We start from the raw sequence: 14,584 nt of genomic DNA on the forward strand, positions 1-14,584 counted from the left end.
GAGATGTAACAGACTAGACCAGGCTGTGTCCAGGATGCTAACCATAATACCTCATAATTAGGAATGCCACAAATGTAGCCAGACTGCATTCCTGATCTTACTGTCAGCGCACACAAGGAAACCTCCCTGAGTTCTGCCCCATGTGGGTGGATGAATTCAGGGCAAAGGAATGTCATCACCTGGGAGCCAAGAATCCTACTTTGTTGTCTGCAAGACAAAGTAGACTCTTAGCCACCATCCTGATGTGGTCCCTATGTCCTTTGCATGGAAACAAGGACTATTCGCAGTGTTTTTCATTGGGTTTCTTTTTTTTTATACATTTTTTTTAATTGATATTTATTGAGCTCTACATTTTTCTCTGTGCCTCTTCCCTCTCCCTTTAACCCTTCCCCAAGGTCCCCATGCTCCCAATTTACTCAGGAGAGCTTGTCTTTTTCTACTTTCTACTTTCCATGTAGATTAGATCTATGTAAGTCTTTCTTAGTGTCCTCATTGTTGTCTAAGTTCTCTGGGATTGTGGTTTGTAGGCTGGTTTTCTTTGCTTTATATTTAAAAACCACCTATGAGTGAGTACATGTTATAATTGTCTTTCTGTGTCTGGGTTACCTCACTCAAAATAATGTTTTGTAGGTCCATCCATTTTCCTGCAAAATTCAAGCTGTTGTTATTTTTTTTCTGCTATGTTGTACTCCATTGTGTAAATGTACCATATTTTCCTCATTGGATTTCTTAGTTACAAGTTACTACACTTGTTACTATATGCTTATGCCAAATAAAAGAAAAAGGTGGTAATGGTAACAAGCCTTCAGACTCAGCTCAGGTCACGCCAAGCCGACTGTGTAGCAGAGTCAGGTGTCTTTTGCAGGTTCTTACATCATACTTGCCTTAACGACAAAGCTTCAGTGGGCATCACTCTGAAACTCGATAGTTCTATTTCCCTTGAGTTTACATGGTTGTCTCAGTTTAAGATCTCAAGAACAAATATCTTCCACCTATGCTCATGCAAGCAACCCTAACTAAATTCAGTGGGTCACAATGAATGAATGAGAGAGACCTGAAAGTAGGTTGTCTTCTGACTTCCACACAAGAGAGTGGATGTTCTCAAAATGAAAGAGGAAAGGAAGGCCTAAGAATTAGAGGACTGCAGACAGATTGGGCTGTCAGACCGAAAGCTCTGAGGGTGGGATGCTGGGGGTTAGGGGTGTCTCAACACTGGCCTGCTTTTGGTTGTGCATTTGCTAAACAGCATTTTCTTCCTGTGTCTGTCTTGTGACGTTTCTGTCATCTACTTCTAGTTTTAGAAATTCTTGTCTTGATTTTTGTTTTTTTAGACATGGGTTCTCTGTGTAACATCTGTGTAACATGGCTGTCCTGGAACTCTCTTTGTGGACCAGGCTGTCCTGGAACTCACAGAGATCCACCTTCCTCTGCTTCCTGAGTGCTGGGATTAAAGGTGTGTGCCACCGTGCCTGGTTTGGAAATATTTTATTTAAAGCAACTTAAAACTTACCTAAAATAAAAGGGATGTATATGCAAGGTGTATTTATTTTATGTTTCAGGTGTATGTGGCACTAGGAATAGACTCAGGCCTGTGTGAGCTAAACAAGTGTGCTTCCTACTGAGCTGTTTCTGTAGTTCTGCATAGCTAGATCTTGAAGCATATTGGTGAGCTCCTGAGGGTCAATCTCCCAGCTTGAGAAGGAAACCATTGTGTATACTTCAGAGAAAGTGATTTATGCTGTTAGAGATAAATGTGGTCTAGATCCTTCATCATTCTCTTGATTATCTTTTTTCTCTTCAGAGAATACTATATATTTAAGTACATAGCTGCGATTACTATATTTAATGTTCTTACATGCTTTATAAAGCACAACTCATAAATGATCTGCAAATTGCTTCATTTTTACTTGCTGAGTAATTGTTTATTTGCATTTATTTGTATTAATGTTTTATGTAGAAACAATTAAATGTGTGTGCACACATACACATGAGTACATGTGTCTTTTTGGGATTTATAAAGAATGTGCTTGTGCATTTATGGGGTTCCCATGTGCAATGTGGCTCAGGAGAGCCAGTAAAGCAGTTCCAGTCCAAAAGTGGGCAGGCTGCGATCTCTTTGCTGGTTTTTGTTCTGTTCAGACCTTCAGCTGATTAGATGAAACCTACCCACACTGGAGAGGACAATCTGAAATCATCTGATTAAAATGTTCATCTTAGGGACCTACAGACATGGCTCAGAGGTTAAGAGCACTGATTACTCTTCCAGAGTACCCAGGTTCAATTCCCAGCACCCACGCGACAGCTTACAGCTATCTGAAACTCCAGTTCTAGGGAATCCAGTACCCTCACACAGACATACATGCAAGCAAAACACAAATTAAAAAGGCACATTAAGAAAAGAATCACTAAAAAAATTTTAAGTAAAAAAAAATGTTGATCTCATTTCTTGTAGAAGTTATTTGACCAAATATTTGGTGTAGTCAAGTTGACAAAAACTCCCCATCACATGCACAGACCACAATTTATTCTTTTGTCAGCAGATACTGGATTGCTTCAGTATCCGACCATGATGAGCACCGTGACTGTGAGCCTTCTTTCTGCATATCTATTAGTGTATGGATACATGTGTTTTTTTTAGATTTTAATCAGTTGCTTGTGGTGTGTGCTCAGCATATAAAGGATATGTAGAATATAGTTTATCTGCAGTACTTGTAAGGGGGTTTGCTCATTCTGTTATCCACAGCCTAGGCCCAGTCCTCTTAAAAGCCAGCTGGTCTGCAAAGCAGATAGCTTTGGCCATCTACCACATGGTTGCCTTGGATTGACAGTGGGTGGAGAAGGAAGGAAAAGAAGCTACACTTTTATTGCCTAATTACATCCCCCTTTATTTTTTGTTTTGTTCTGAGACGGGATTTCTCCGTATAACAGCCTTAGCTGTCCTCACTCCGTAGTGCACACTGGCCTCTAACAGATCCGCCTGCCTCTGCCTCTCAAGTACTGGGATCAAAGGTGTGTGCCACCACAGCCTGCTACTGAATGACCTCTCAGTTGGATGATCTGAGCTGCTCTCTGCCTCCACCAGGAGGAACTCTCCATTACTTTGTGTTGAGGAATCAGCACATGAACAAAAGAGAGTTCAGGTGACAGTAGCAGGCCACCTTCTTTATCATTTGGAAGTAGGTAAAATACAAATAAAAATCATATCCAATTAATAGGTGAATTTGTCTTGTAGTTGATTGTTTTTTACTCTTTACTCTTTTGGCTCTTGGGGGGCCTGTCACCCAATTCCCAAATAAATCACACAAGGAGGCATATTACTACTTACAAATACCTGGCCTTAGCTGGTTTTGTTGCTAGCCAGGTTTTCTTAATTTAAATTATCCCATTTACCTTTTGCCTCTGGGCCTTTTCCTTTTATTACTTCTGTATATCTTTTACTCTCACTCCTTGGCTGGCTGTGTAGCTGGGTGGGTGCCCATGGTGTTTTCCTCCTTTTCTCACTCCTAGATCTCCTTTCCCCAGATTTCTCTTCCTGTTTTATTCTCTCTGCCTGCCAGCTCCACCTGTCCTTTCTTTTGCCTTGCTGTTGGCTGTTTAACTCTTTATTAGACCAATCAGGTGTTTCAGGCAGGCAAAGTTATACAGCTTCACAGAGTTAAGCAAATGCCACATAAAAGAATGCAGCACATCTGTGCATCATCAAACAAAGAAATGTGTAGTGCATCTTATGTTAATATCCCACAACATTTGTCTGTCATGGTGCCTATCATCTGACATTCACAGGATAATGCCATGTGAGTTGTGTGTGGTGGCTTACATTTGTAATCCCAGCACTTGGGATGCTGAGGCAAGAAGTTTGCTTCAGAGCCGGGCCGTGTTGGCACACGCCTTTAATCCTAGCACTCGGGAGGCAGAGGCAGGAGGATCTCTGTGAGTTCTAGGCCAGCCTGGACTACAAGAGCTAGTTCCAGAACAGGAACCAAAAGCTACGGAGAAACCCTGTCTCGAAAAAAAAAAAAAAAAAAAAAAAAAAAAAAAAGGAGTTTGCTTCAAGTTCAAAGCCAACTTTGGAAACTGAAACAAAAGTGCTGTAGATAGAAGTCAAAGGTTTCATGTCCTTGGTGGGATTGACTGTGTCATTCATTGGGTGGAGCCATTAGTGTGTAGGGGTGACGTTTTTATTGCTATGATAAAACACGACCAAGGTAACATACAGAAGAGTTTGTTTTGGCGGACTATTCTAGAGGGTTAGAGTCCCAAGTGGCAGGGTAGAGGCAGCAGGTGGGCCTGGATGTTGAGAGCTCATATCTTGAGCCACTGGTGCAAAGCAGAAAGAACAAATAGAAGAAACGGCACGAAGGCTCCATCTTCCAGAGCTCCCCAAGTATCTCTACCAACTGGGGACCAAGTAGTCAAACACCAGTGCCTGTAGGGACATGTCTCATTCAGACCATGTCAGTGGGCAAGATGGAGAACAGACAGAAGCAGGTAGGTACACGATTTGGAGTGAGGAAGTTTGGTCCTCAGCTGGTGGTGCTGTTTGGGGAGATTTTAGAAACTCTTTGACGTAGAGCCTAGTGGGAGGAATTATGTCACAAAGGACATCTCCTTGGGGGCTTTATCTTGCCCTGTTTCCTTCTTGTCTCTTTGCTTATAAGATACCATGAGCTGAACAGCTTTGCTCTGCCAAAAGCCCCCCCCCCCCCCCCCCCCCCCCCCCCCCCCCCCCCCCCCTCAGTCATGATGCCCTGCAGACCCAGTAACAGAGCCAAGAATCCGAATTCTTTGGAAGTATGATCTGAAAATCTTTTCTTCTGACCTCTCTCAGGAAAAACATAGTGTCTGTAATGAGAAGCTAACTGACACATAGGTTATTTCATGTTCTTGGAACCTGGGAAGTAGGAGAGGCTGGTCTTTGTGATAGTTGAAGAAATGAAGAAACAGGATCACGGGTATTCTTGCTAGAGAGGCCACACTAGTGATGTGTTTGCTTGAGTTCCAAGGCAGTGGTCTTCAGTTCTGTTAAAGGTGTTTACCTCTGTCCTGACCTCAGCCACAAAATCACCTTAAATCTAAGTCAGAAGGAATTCAAGTCCTCACATGCTGTCCATCCCTTCAAAGCTTCCTTTCGTTTCTAGAAGCTATCCTATTTCACACGGAGGAAGGTGCTTTGTGAGAAACCCCACCTAAGGCTACTTAATTGAAAGCATGACTGAATTCTTAACCAGCCTGAAGCAACTGGTAGGTTTAGTGGTTCTGAGCATGGTCTCTAGGTAAGAAAGACCAGAGGTAAAGTATTGCTTGAGTGCTTCTATCTCGCCCACATGAGGTCCTGGCTGCAGGGTTCCCAGTGCATGGCTATGGTCGAAGTTCATTTTCCCTAGTTGAAAGCTGGTTGTGGAGGTACACTGTATAGAGGCAGGAGGATTGTCATAAATACAACACAGGGAGTTCTAGACAGAAAGCTACATACTTAGTACCTGTCTGAGGGGGAAAAAAGCAAGAATAAACTACTACTACTACTACTAGGAAAAAACAAAACCCTAAAACAAGCTTAAAAAAAAAAAAGACAGGGATTCTCTGTGTAGCTCACTATGTAGACCAGATTGGCCTCGAACTCAGAGAACCTCCTATCTCTGCCTCACAAGTGCTAGGGTTAAAAGTGTGTGCCACCACCACCATCCAGCTCTTAAGTAAGTTTTTGATAAGCTAGATGGCATGTGGTAGTTTGAGGTACCAGCTTCATTTTCTGTTTTCAGCTTAGCGTTAGCTAGACAACTCTCAAACTGCGCTGAGAATGAGGAGCACTGTTGTAGGGACAGGCTGGGGAGAGGAGGACTGTTGGGGAAGAAAAAGAGGGGTGCGGGGAGCCACCTGGGGTGCTGCTTGACCAGTGCCTGCAAACCCTGTAGATTTGACCTCATGCTTTAAAAGCCACTTGTCATTCTCATTAATTACTAGTCACATGCAGTTGTTGATCACGTTGTATGATTATGAGCTACAGAGGGACTTCTTCATTTCAAGGTCCTTACTTTCTTTGAGAGTTTAAACAGACTGTTTTCTTTTGGGGGCTGGAGACACTGTGGCCATACATGCTGAGTATGCCATGTAAAGTTAAGTCTTATTCATGAAAATCTTCTCATACCTACCCTTGCATGGAATTCCTTCATGTTGTTGAGATTAGGGAAACTTCCATTGATAGGGCTCCATGTCTGCTTGTGTGCCATATATGAAATTGCATGCTGGTCTGGTGTGCGACTGCCTTTGGGTGTAGCTGAGTGTCTTAACCTTGCTAGGGTTTATGCTTCTTCCAGAAGGGGTCATAAAATCTCACACTTGGTAAATGGTGTGGAATGACCTTGTTCTTGTTTCCCAATGAAGTTTAACAATCAGGAAAGCCAGCTGTGGTGACAAGCCTCCCTCTGGAGCAGGGGTTTCAGAATGGTAGGCTTTAGTTGGTGGCAACTTGTCTTTGAAATTGGTGTATGTTATGGAAGTCCTGTGGGTGGGAGAGCTGGCTTGTGGCTTTGAAGTGTAGTGGTCCTAGCCTCTCTGCACAGCAGCAAGGTTGGCCCTTGGCTCAGTCTCAGTGATGACTGTCCAGTTAGAAGACTCAGAAAGAAACTCCACTGATTCCTCTTTTCTAAAGCCAGTAAATACATGGTGTAAAATACAGATGCAGATGTTCAGAAGAAAATAAGCTTAGCACCTCAATGTACACTTTCCATGTCTTTACAGTCACACAAACAGACGTGGTTTAAAAAGTTATTTCATGTTATTATGTGTGTGTGCCCTGTAGCACAGGAAGGTCAGAGGACAACTTGGAGGAATCAGTTCTCATATTCCATCATGTGGATCCTGGGAATTGAACTCAGGTTAGTAGTCTTGGTGGCAAGGGATCTTTACCTGGTGAGCATACTTTCCGAACCCAGAATGTCTTTATTAATAAGAGCTCTTGAACGATAAAATATTGGGAGGTAACAAGCCCCTTCCTTCATGTCCTTAGTGAGTGAAATAAAGTTGGCTGCTTCCCTGCTTTCATTAAAATGCACTAGCCAATGCAGTTAGGAGCTCTGCTATGCCCAGCTCTCCTTGGAGGTGGCTGCTAAAGATGATCCCCTCAACTTGGGGGACACTTTTCTGGGGAGTTGTCCACCTTTCTTCCTCACTCCTTGGCTTAGCTTGGCCCCCCTGTTAGGTCCTTAGATACAGTGCCAACTCTGTGTGACTCTGGTATTTGTCCATCTACCCTTCCAGACTACTTGCCTGTAACCCTCCATACAGTGTCAGGTGGAGGGTCAGCTCTCTACCACTGTGACTGTTAGTATAAATTGCCAACTTGATAGGCTAGAATCACCAGAAAGGCAAGCTTCTGAGCATATATTTGAGGGGATTTCTGGATTGTATTATTGAAGTGGGACAACCCACTTTAAGTGTGGGCATCATGCCATGAACTGGAGTTCTGGACTGAATAAAAGAGAAAGTGAGCCGAGCACTAGTATTGAACTCCACTTCCTCACTGGGGATGCAGTGTGACTAGCTGTCTCTTGCCTTCTTGCCGTGCTGGCTGTACCATAATCCTTCCTTAAGTTGTCTTTGTTACATTTTGTTGCAGCATTGAGGAAAGTAATTTATATAATCACTGTAACAACTACCTACTCTAAAGAGGAAAGTGTGATTTTGGCTTACAAGTTTGGAGATTTTAGTGCACATTATGGGCTTGTATTGAGGAGGTACCACATGGTGGGAGCATAGTGGAGCACAAGATACCCAATGTCTAGGATTCAAAAGAAAGAAACCTGGGTCCCACAGTTTCCTTTGAAGACATGCCCCTCTTAAAGTTTCTATAAGCCTTCAGTAGTGACACAGTGAGGACTGTCTTTATTACATGGTTTGCAGGGACCTTAACAGCCAAACTATAGCAGATGGTGGAATTACAATTTAAGTAAATGGGTAAAAACCATACCAGTAAAGCACTCATGCAACATGACTTATTTTTAGTCTTGTAGATGTCCCCAAACTCACTGAAACTTACTCGGTATTTGATTTTTGATTCAGATCTTCCTTCTTGAATTGTGTTCGATTTTCAATATATTGCCCAAAGAATGCATACACTATTTATTCCTAGGGTCACATGAAATCTTAACCCTCCAAAAAGACATTTTTACCTTCAAGATGTTAGCTTAAAAATGTATTTGTTGGGCTGAGATGATAACTCAGTTGGCACAGTCCTTGCTTTACAAGCTGAGAGCCTGAATTTGATCCCAGAACCCGTGTGAAAAAGCTGGATGTGGTGGCGCGTGCTTGTAATCTCATTGCTGGTGAGGAGGAGACAGGCAGATCACTGGGGTTTACTGGTCACTTAACCTCCTAGACAAGCTCCAGGCCAGTGAGAGATGGTGTCTCAAAAAAATAGACAGCACCTGATGGCCTCACACATGGATGCACAGATACACATATTTGCAGACATTTTGACATACATGCATGTATGTGCACATACATACCCATAAAACTCGAGTATTGTTTCTCTTGATGGCACTGGGGGTTTTATAAGCTATGTGTGGCTTGGGGGCAGCATGTTCTATCACATTGGTGCTTTGAAACTTTCCTTAGTTGGGCTTTCAGCTTAAAGAGTTTGGTGTTGCTGCTTCCTTATTCTGTTCCCCACCCTTTGCCTCTCCTTCTCTGGACAATTGCCAGAAAAGCAAAGACACTTATGTAAGAGATTTTACCTTTTTTTTTTTTAAATTATTATTAAAAAAAAAAACACTTTGCCAAAGATAGTTCAGCTTTGTTCTGGTTCATTTTCTTATAGAGGCTGTTAGAAATTTGGCATAGATGTAGGAGGAATAAAGTCAGATGACTCATTTATATCTTGGTTCCTGAAAAATAGGAAAGACTAACATTAAGATTTGAAACTAGCTCCAAGGCTTGATACTGCCCCAGTATGGCCATGGGATGGGCCTGGGTGGCTCATGAAATCAAAAGAGGTTTCCAGCACCACGTGGACTCTGCCTTGTGTACAGGTATTGGACACAGCTGCCTGTTTGTAGCAATGAAGGGTCAAGAATTCCACAGTGGTTGGAGGGTACCTGCCGTAGCCAGGTTACTTGCAAAGTCTTGATGGGCCATGACATTCATGGGTCCTACATACCCTGTGAGGGTTGGTGCTGCAGCCACCCTTCCCCCAGGGTCTACACTTCAGCTCCCAGCCGCCTTTCACTCCTCAAACAGTGACAAACTTTTCCACCTCAGAGTCTGTGTAAGCACTCTCCATGTCTCAGGTGGATGCTTCTCTTCTTCCCAGTAGACATTCCCGTTTGTCTTGAAAATAAATTATTCATTTATTAAAAAAAAGATTTGAAATTAGCCACCACCTTCCTCTCTCCAAATGATTTAACACCACATGACTTTACTTAGTAATATAGTAAGTTTCTGAAATTGAATATTTACTTGGTATTTGAAGACAAGACCAGATAGATCACTTTGTTGCCTGCCTAGTAGCCATTGAGTCTGTCACTGAATTCTGCCTCTGCAAAGCTCTCATGTGACAATGTAGAGAAGCTGAATGATGCTGGCTAGAAAGTGGGCCATTTGGTTCATCAGAATCATTGGTGTATGATAGAGCCAGTCACTTTAATGTCTGAGTCTCAATACAATATACTTAGGCTAACATGTTATGAAGTTTTTCCCTTGCAGTGCAGTTCATGTTCAATGTTGTCTCCAGGGTACTGTAGAAGTGGCACTGGGTGGCAAGTTCTCTTACTGGAGCTGTACTCCCCTAGAATGGCAGAAGCTATGCAGGAGCCCAGGGAGAGCTCCTGCTTCCACAGACTTACACTATTAGGATTCTATTCTCTGTATCTGCAGAAAGGCAGATACCAGTGTTGAGGCAGGGAGATCCCAAGTTCGATCTCAGTTTGGGCTGTGTGGCTAGGTTATGTTTCAACAACAGAAACTACTCTTTAAAAACCATAGATCAGTGTTTGCCAAGCCAGGGAATGCTGCAAAGGCCACAGGGGGCTTGAGGCTTGAGACACATTCTGTCAGTGCCACGAAGTGATGCACTCAGTTCTATGCAAATCAATATTTCAGTAAAGGGAAAGGAGGGAGGAGGAGGAAAGCAGATAGGGAAGAAAGAAGAAGAAAGAGCAACAGAAAGGAAAGACAAGACCATGGGTCTCAGTCCTTCTAGAGCAGTGGTTCTCAACCTTCTTAATGCTGTGACCCTTTAATGCAGTTCCTCCTGTTGTGGTAACCCCAACGAGAACATTATTTTCGTTTACTTCATAACTGTAGTTTTGCTACTGTTATAAATTGTAATGTAACTATTTTTGGAGATAAGAGGTTTGTGGAAGAGGTCACGACCCACAGATTGAGAACTACTGTTCTAGAACAGCTATATCCTGGTGGCCTGTCCTGGGACAGCTGGCTTGATCTAGTCTCCGATGTGGCAATTGGAATGCTAATAAATTAGGACCCTGTAGTTGGAGGACTCCTACTACCAGCGCTGCTAACTACCTGGGTTTGTGTTTTGGGCTTGCTGAGTTCAGGGAGGGACCCAGATATATGGGAGGTAATGAAGTCTGTCAAGGCAAGGCTGCCAGGTATCCTTGCCTCCCCTTTCCCTTCTGAGGTCAAGTGATAACTTCTGTTGATGTGGTCTTTTCTGATGTTTTCTTTTAAGAGGTTTCCAGTACAAGATTTCAGAAAGAGACCTCTAGCTGATCTGTACAAGGTGAGACTAGGTGACTTTTGAATGCTCGCGTCAACAGTGACATCAGTAACACTGACTAATAACCAAATGCTCACGTGCACCATTTTACCTTGCAGTGGATTATTTCACCAGTCACCTAATTTAATTTTACTGCATTCTTCCTCTTGGCTCATTCCTAAAGTGACTCTTTCCCAGCCACTGCCATTTAGACATAGTGTCCTAGCTGACTGTATGGAAGGGGTTGAACTTGTCTGGGAGGGAAGCATGGGGAGGCAGTTTCTCCACCTGCTTAGCCTTCTTGCATATAATTAAAGTCTTTATTGGTGAATAATATGTGTACATAAAAGTGTCCAGACATAAGTATGCATGGATTTTTATATGCATAGTACGTATGGTTCAAGAACCAGAAATAGGTCTAGTCTGTGTCTGTTGTGAGGTCCTGGTTCTATCTCAAGTACTAAAAGGAAAGAAAAAAAAAAAAGAACCAGAAACTCAGAAGCCCTCTGAAACTTCTGTTCCTTTCCACTTCCTTATCTGCCCCCCCTTCCCAGCCTCTTTGTGCAGGGGCTCATGGCTGTGCATTCTTGTGTACATACTCTACCCAAGATTTTAACATCATTTTTCCCTTTTCCTTTCAGTTCTTTGTCAGAGTAGAAGAAATGGGGTGGCTTTTGCTTTTTACTCTGTTCATTTTGCATATTTGTGTACCCTCCTTCTTTGGAGACAGTTGCCCCATACTTATCTCCCGTCTTGTCCTCTGCATCCAGTTCCCCATTGTCTCCCACTAACTAGCTACTTTGCATTAGAGAGTGCAGCATGGGAGCAGAGTGCTAAAGTGGAAATAGTAAGGTTAGCCCACCCACGAAAACAAACCGTGGGGAACATAGGCCACTTTATACCTGCTCCTGAGATAGGGCAATCCCTCTTTTCTGTCCTAAATAGTTGGACCCGAAAGACAAGGTGAGTCTGTCGTGTAAGTTGGGGAGCACACACTTTGGTTTGGAGGAGTAGCATAAATTTGTTGCCTGGTTTTCTGGGAATGCTGAGATTCCTGGGGTCACTTTCTGAAAAGAGAGCTGTTCTGTGATGGCCCAGGCAGGCAGGAGCCAGCTGCAGTCAGAACCTGGTGCTTGGACTGTGAATGCAGCAGTGTGAGGAATGACCTTATCTCAGCAGCCAACAGGAAATGATGAAATGTGCTGGGAGAATTCGCTGGGAGAGGGAGGTCAGACCTACCAGCAGGGTCGGAAGGAGGCAGGTACTAAACAGATCTGCCAAGTTAGGCGGCTGCAGCCAGCGTCTGACAGAAACGTGAGTGATTTTTAAGGTAGACCTGTCTGAAAGTAGAATTTCTGTGCTTTTTTTGTTGTTGTTGTTTTGTTCGTATGATCAACAGCAGTCTCACCTTGTAAGTATGCCTACTTAGTTTGAGAGATTCTTGACGGAAGTGTTCAGCCAGTTCCACATTAACCAACATGGAATGTTTTGTCCTGCATGCCCTGAGAAAATGACAGTAAGTGCTTGATTCTCTTGTGCTAGATTTTGACCTGAGCAAAAAATGAAGACTGTGCTTTATAATCTTTGACTCTGTACATGGTTCCTTTTCCAGTGGATCACTGTGGACTGCTTCAGCATGGTTTCTGCCAGCTTGCATACCTCTAACTGCTTAGCTAATGAGTTACCTGAGTTAACTGTTTGTTACTAGAGGGCTCTTATTTCCTGACTTTCAGATGATATGTTTATTATGTATGCTGTTCCTTTCTTAAAAGCCAGAGCTAATCTATAGGCACAGAGAGAAATGCCAGCAAATGAGCTTTTCCTCCCCACCTGAGTCAGCTCTTTTCTCATTTCTTAGACCCCATGCCCTGACTCCAGTGCTAGAAACTTTATGCTTTTATCGGATATCAGACATTCTATTTTAAAAACTGAGCAGCTTCATACACATTTAAAATTATTTCTTATCTCAAAAGTCATATTCTGGAACTGAAAATTATAACTCTCCTCTCTTTTTGTAGTGCTGTAATTGTAATTAAAAGCTTAAACAAAAAAACTTGCTGCGTAAGTGACCTTCCCTGCATGGCTTATTCTACTGGATCATCCATTGCCATGAACAGTGAACCAGGTAGTGGCCTGGTTCTGTTGTAAGCACTCTGCTGGTGCAGGCTGTGCCACCCCACGTGAACACATGTTCTTGTTAGAGTCTCACCTGCTGTGATTTGTGCATAAGTCTAGCACTGTTTGGGTCACAGGGAACTCTTCCACAGTATATGAATGTTAGAACAATCAGGCCCATCAGTTTTAGTTTTACTCTTGTAGCTGTGGCCAGCTCTTTCTTTAAACCGTCTTGATCATAGAATATTCTACTGAATGTTCTTTGAGTGATGCACTTGTGAAAATAACAAAGCAGTTTCATAACTTCAAGCCAAGTGTGCTTTGCAGGTATGAGAGCTCCACCAGTGAGTAAGAATCTGCCTTCTTTGTTCCTTCTTTTTGTTTGGTTCTTGCTCACCCACATGCTAGGTTATTTGATGACTTAATTTCAAAGGGCTTGGTATTTAGAGTTGGAGGACTCTTGGAGCAGTTGTGGCTCGGCCTATCATTTTGACAAAGGAATTGAGACTAAGAAGTGTGACTCGTTCAAGGTCACACAGCTTATTAGCTGAGTCTGGAAGCTAAGGTTCCTTTTCCTAGGTCATTACTTTTGTATGATAGACAATCTGCTTTCTCAACACTAAACCTTGGATGGCCCCTCTTCTCTCAGATCAGTGCAAGGCGGGAGGACTCACTCATGAGCCTTAGCCCTGACCCCAAGAGTTCATTTTCTTCTTTTCATTTCCAAAAACTCAGCTTTTATTAAATAACAAGTTTTGATGAGTACTATTTGGCTTAAATGCATAATGAATAAAGTAGATTAATATAGAATATAATGTATAATGAGGTCATTATCAGTACAAAGGGCACTGACAGTTCTGTCTTTGAGAGATACTTTTTCTTAAAAATAAAGACTTCTCTATTTCGTAGTTTTTCCTTTCTCTCTCCTAAATTAGGTCCCAGCCAAGTGAGCCCCATTATGTGTTATCTGTAGATGAGACTGCCAACCCTATTAAGATCACATCTAGTAAAAGAAATGGACAAGTACTTCGTTCTTCTTTGAAAGAGGAAACATGACAGGAAAACCCTGAACACAAGCTCCTGTTTCTTAGTATTTGTGTGTTTCAGTTCCTGCATGGGAATACTAACAGCTTTGAACTCTTAAGACAGGTTTGGCAGCATGAGAGACTTTAAAAAAATTATAATGTAAAGAAATGATTTAGTTAATAAAATGGAATTTATTCACTGCTTTTCAGAATCTTTAAAGTTTCTTGGGGCAGACCAGTGCTTGGAGTGTGTGAGGCCCTGGGTTCAATCTCTAGAACCCAATCTTCACAAAGTTCTCTGTAAAAACTGGTTGAGTCCTCCTGAAATTCAGGTACAAGCACAGACTGACTAAAAACAGTGAATGACTCCCTCTACTTGGGTATGGCTCCCTGTGTTACGATTTACTGTGTGAGTGACCCTGGTAGGTCCCACTGCTGGTGTGGGGGATTGCAGCAGATAGGGACAGACAGATACTCCATGCAGAGAGGGCTTAGATATGGAGAGCTTCTTTAGTGGATATTGGGAGGGTATAAGGGTAGAGGGTTATGGGGTAAGAGAGGAATAAAGGGACAGAGAGAGAGAGGAGAAAGAAGGAAAGGGGGAGAGAGACAGAAAGCTGCCTCTTCAGAAGAACAGTAAGGAGAAAGAGAGAGAGAGAGAGAGAGAGAGAGAGAGAGAGAGAGAGAGAGAGAGAGAGAGAGAGAGAGAGAGAGAGAGAGAGAGAGAGAG

General features: G+C 42.8%; 1 protein-coding gene across 6 annotated transcripts in view; it reads left to right on the plus strand.

Moving 5' to 3' along the window:
- Pacsin2 (protein kinase C and casein kinase substrate in neurons 2) overlaps positions 1–14,584 on the plus strand; it is a 100,473-nt gene that overhangs the window by 24,280 nt on the left and 61,609 nt on the right. The window contains exon 1 of one of the 6 annotated variants that reach the window (XM_050129053.1): positions 11,930–12,028. The exons of 4 other annotated variants lie outside the window; for them this stretch is intronic. The gene's annotated coding sequence lies outside the window, so the exon portion shown is untranslated. Of the gene's footprint in view, positions 1–11,929; positions 12,029–12,061; positions 12,231–14,584 lie in introns of those variants that run through there. One more of the 6 variants, XM_050129037.1, reaches the window with a different exon arrangement.

The sequence above is a fragment of the Alexandromys fortis genome, unplaced genomic scaffold, assembly GCF_014885135.2.
Source record: "Alexandromys fortis isolate MF-2015 unplaced genomic scaffold, M_Fortis_MF-2015_v1.1 scaffold_28, whole genome shotgun sequence".
NCBI classification, from domain to species: domain Eukaryota; kingdom Metazoa; phylum Chordata; class Mammalia; order Rodentia; family Cricetidae; genus Alexandromys; species Alexandromys fortis.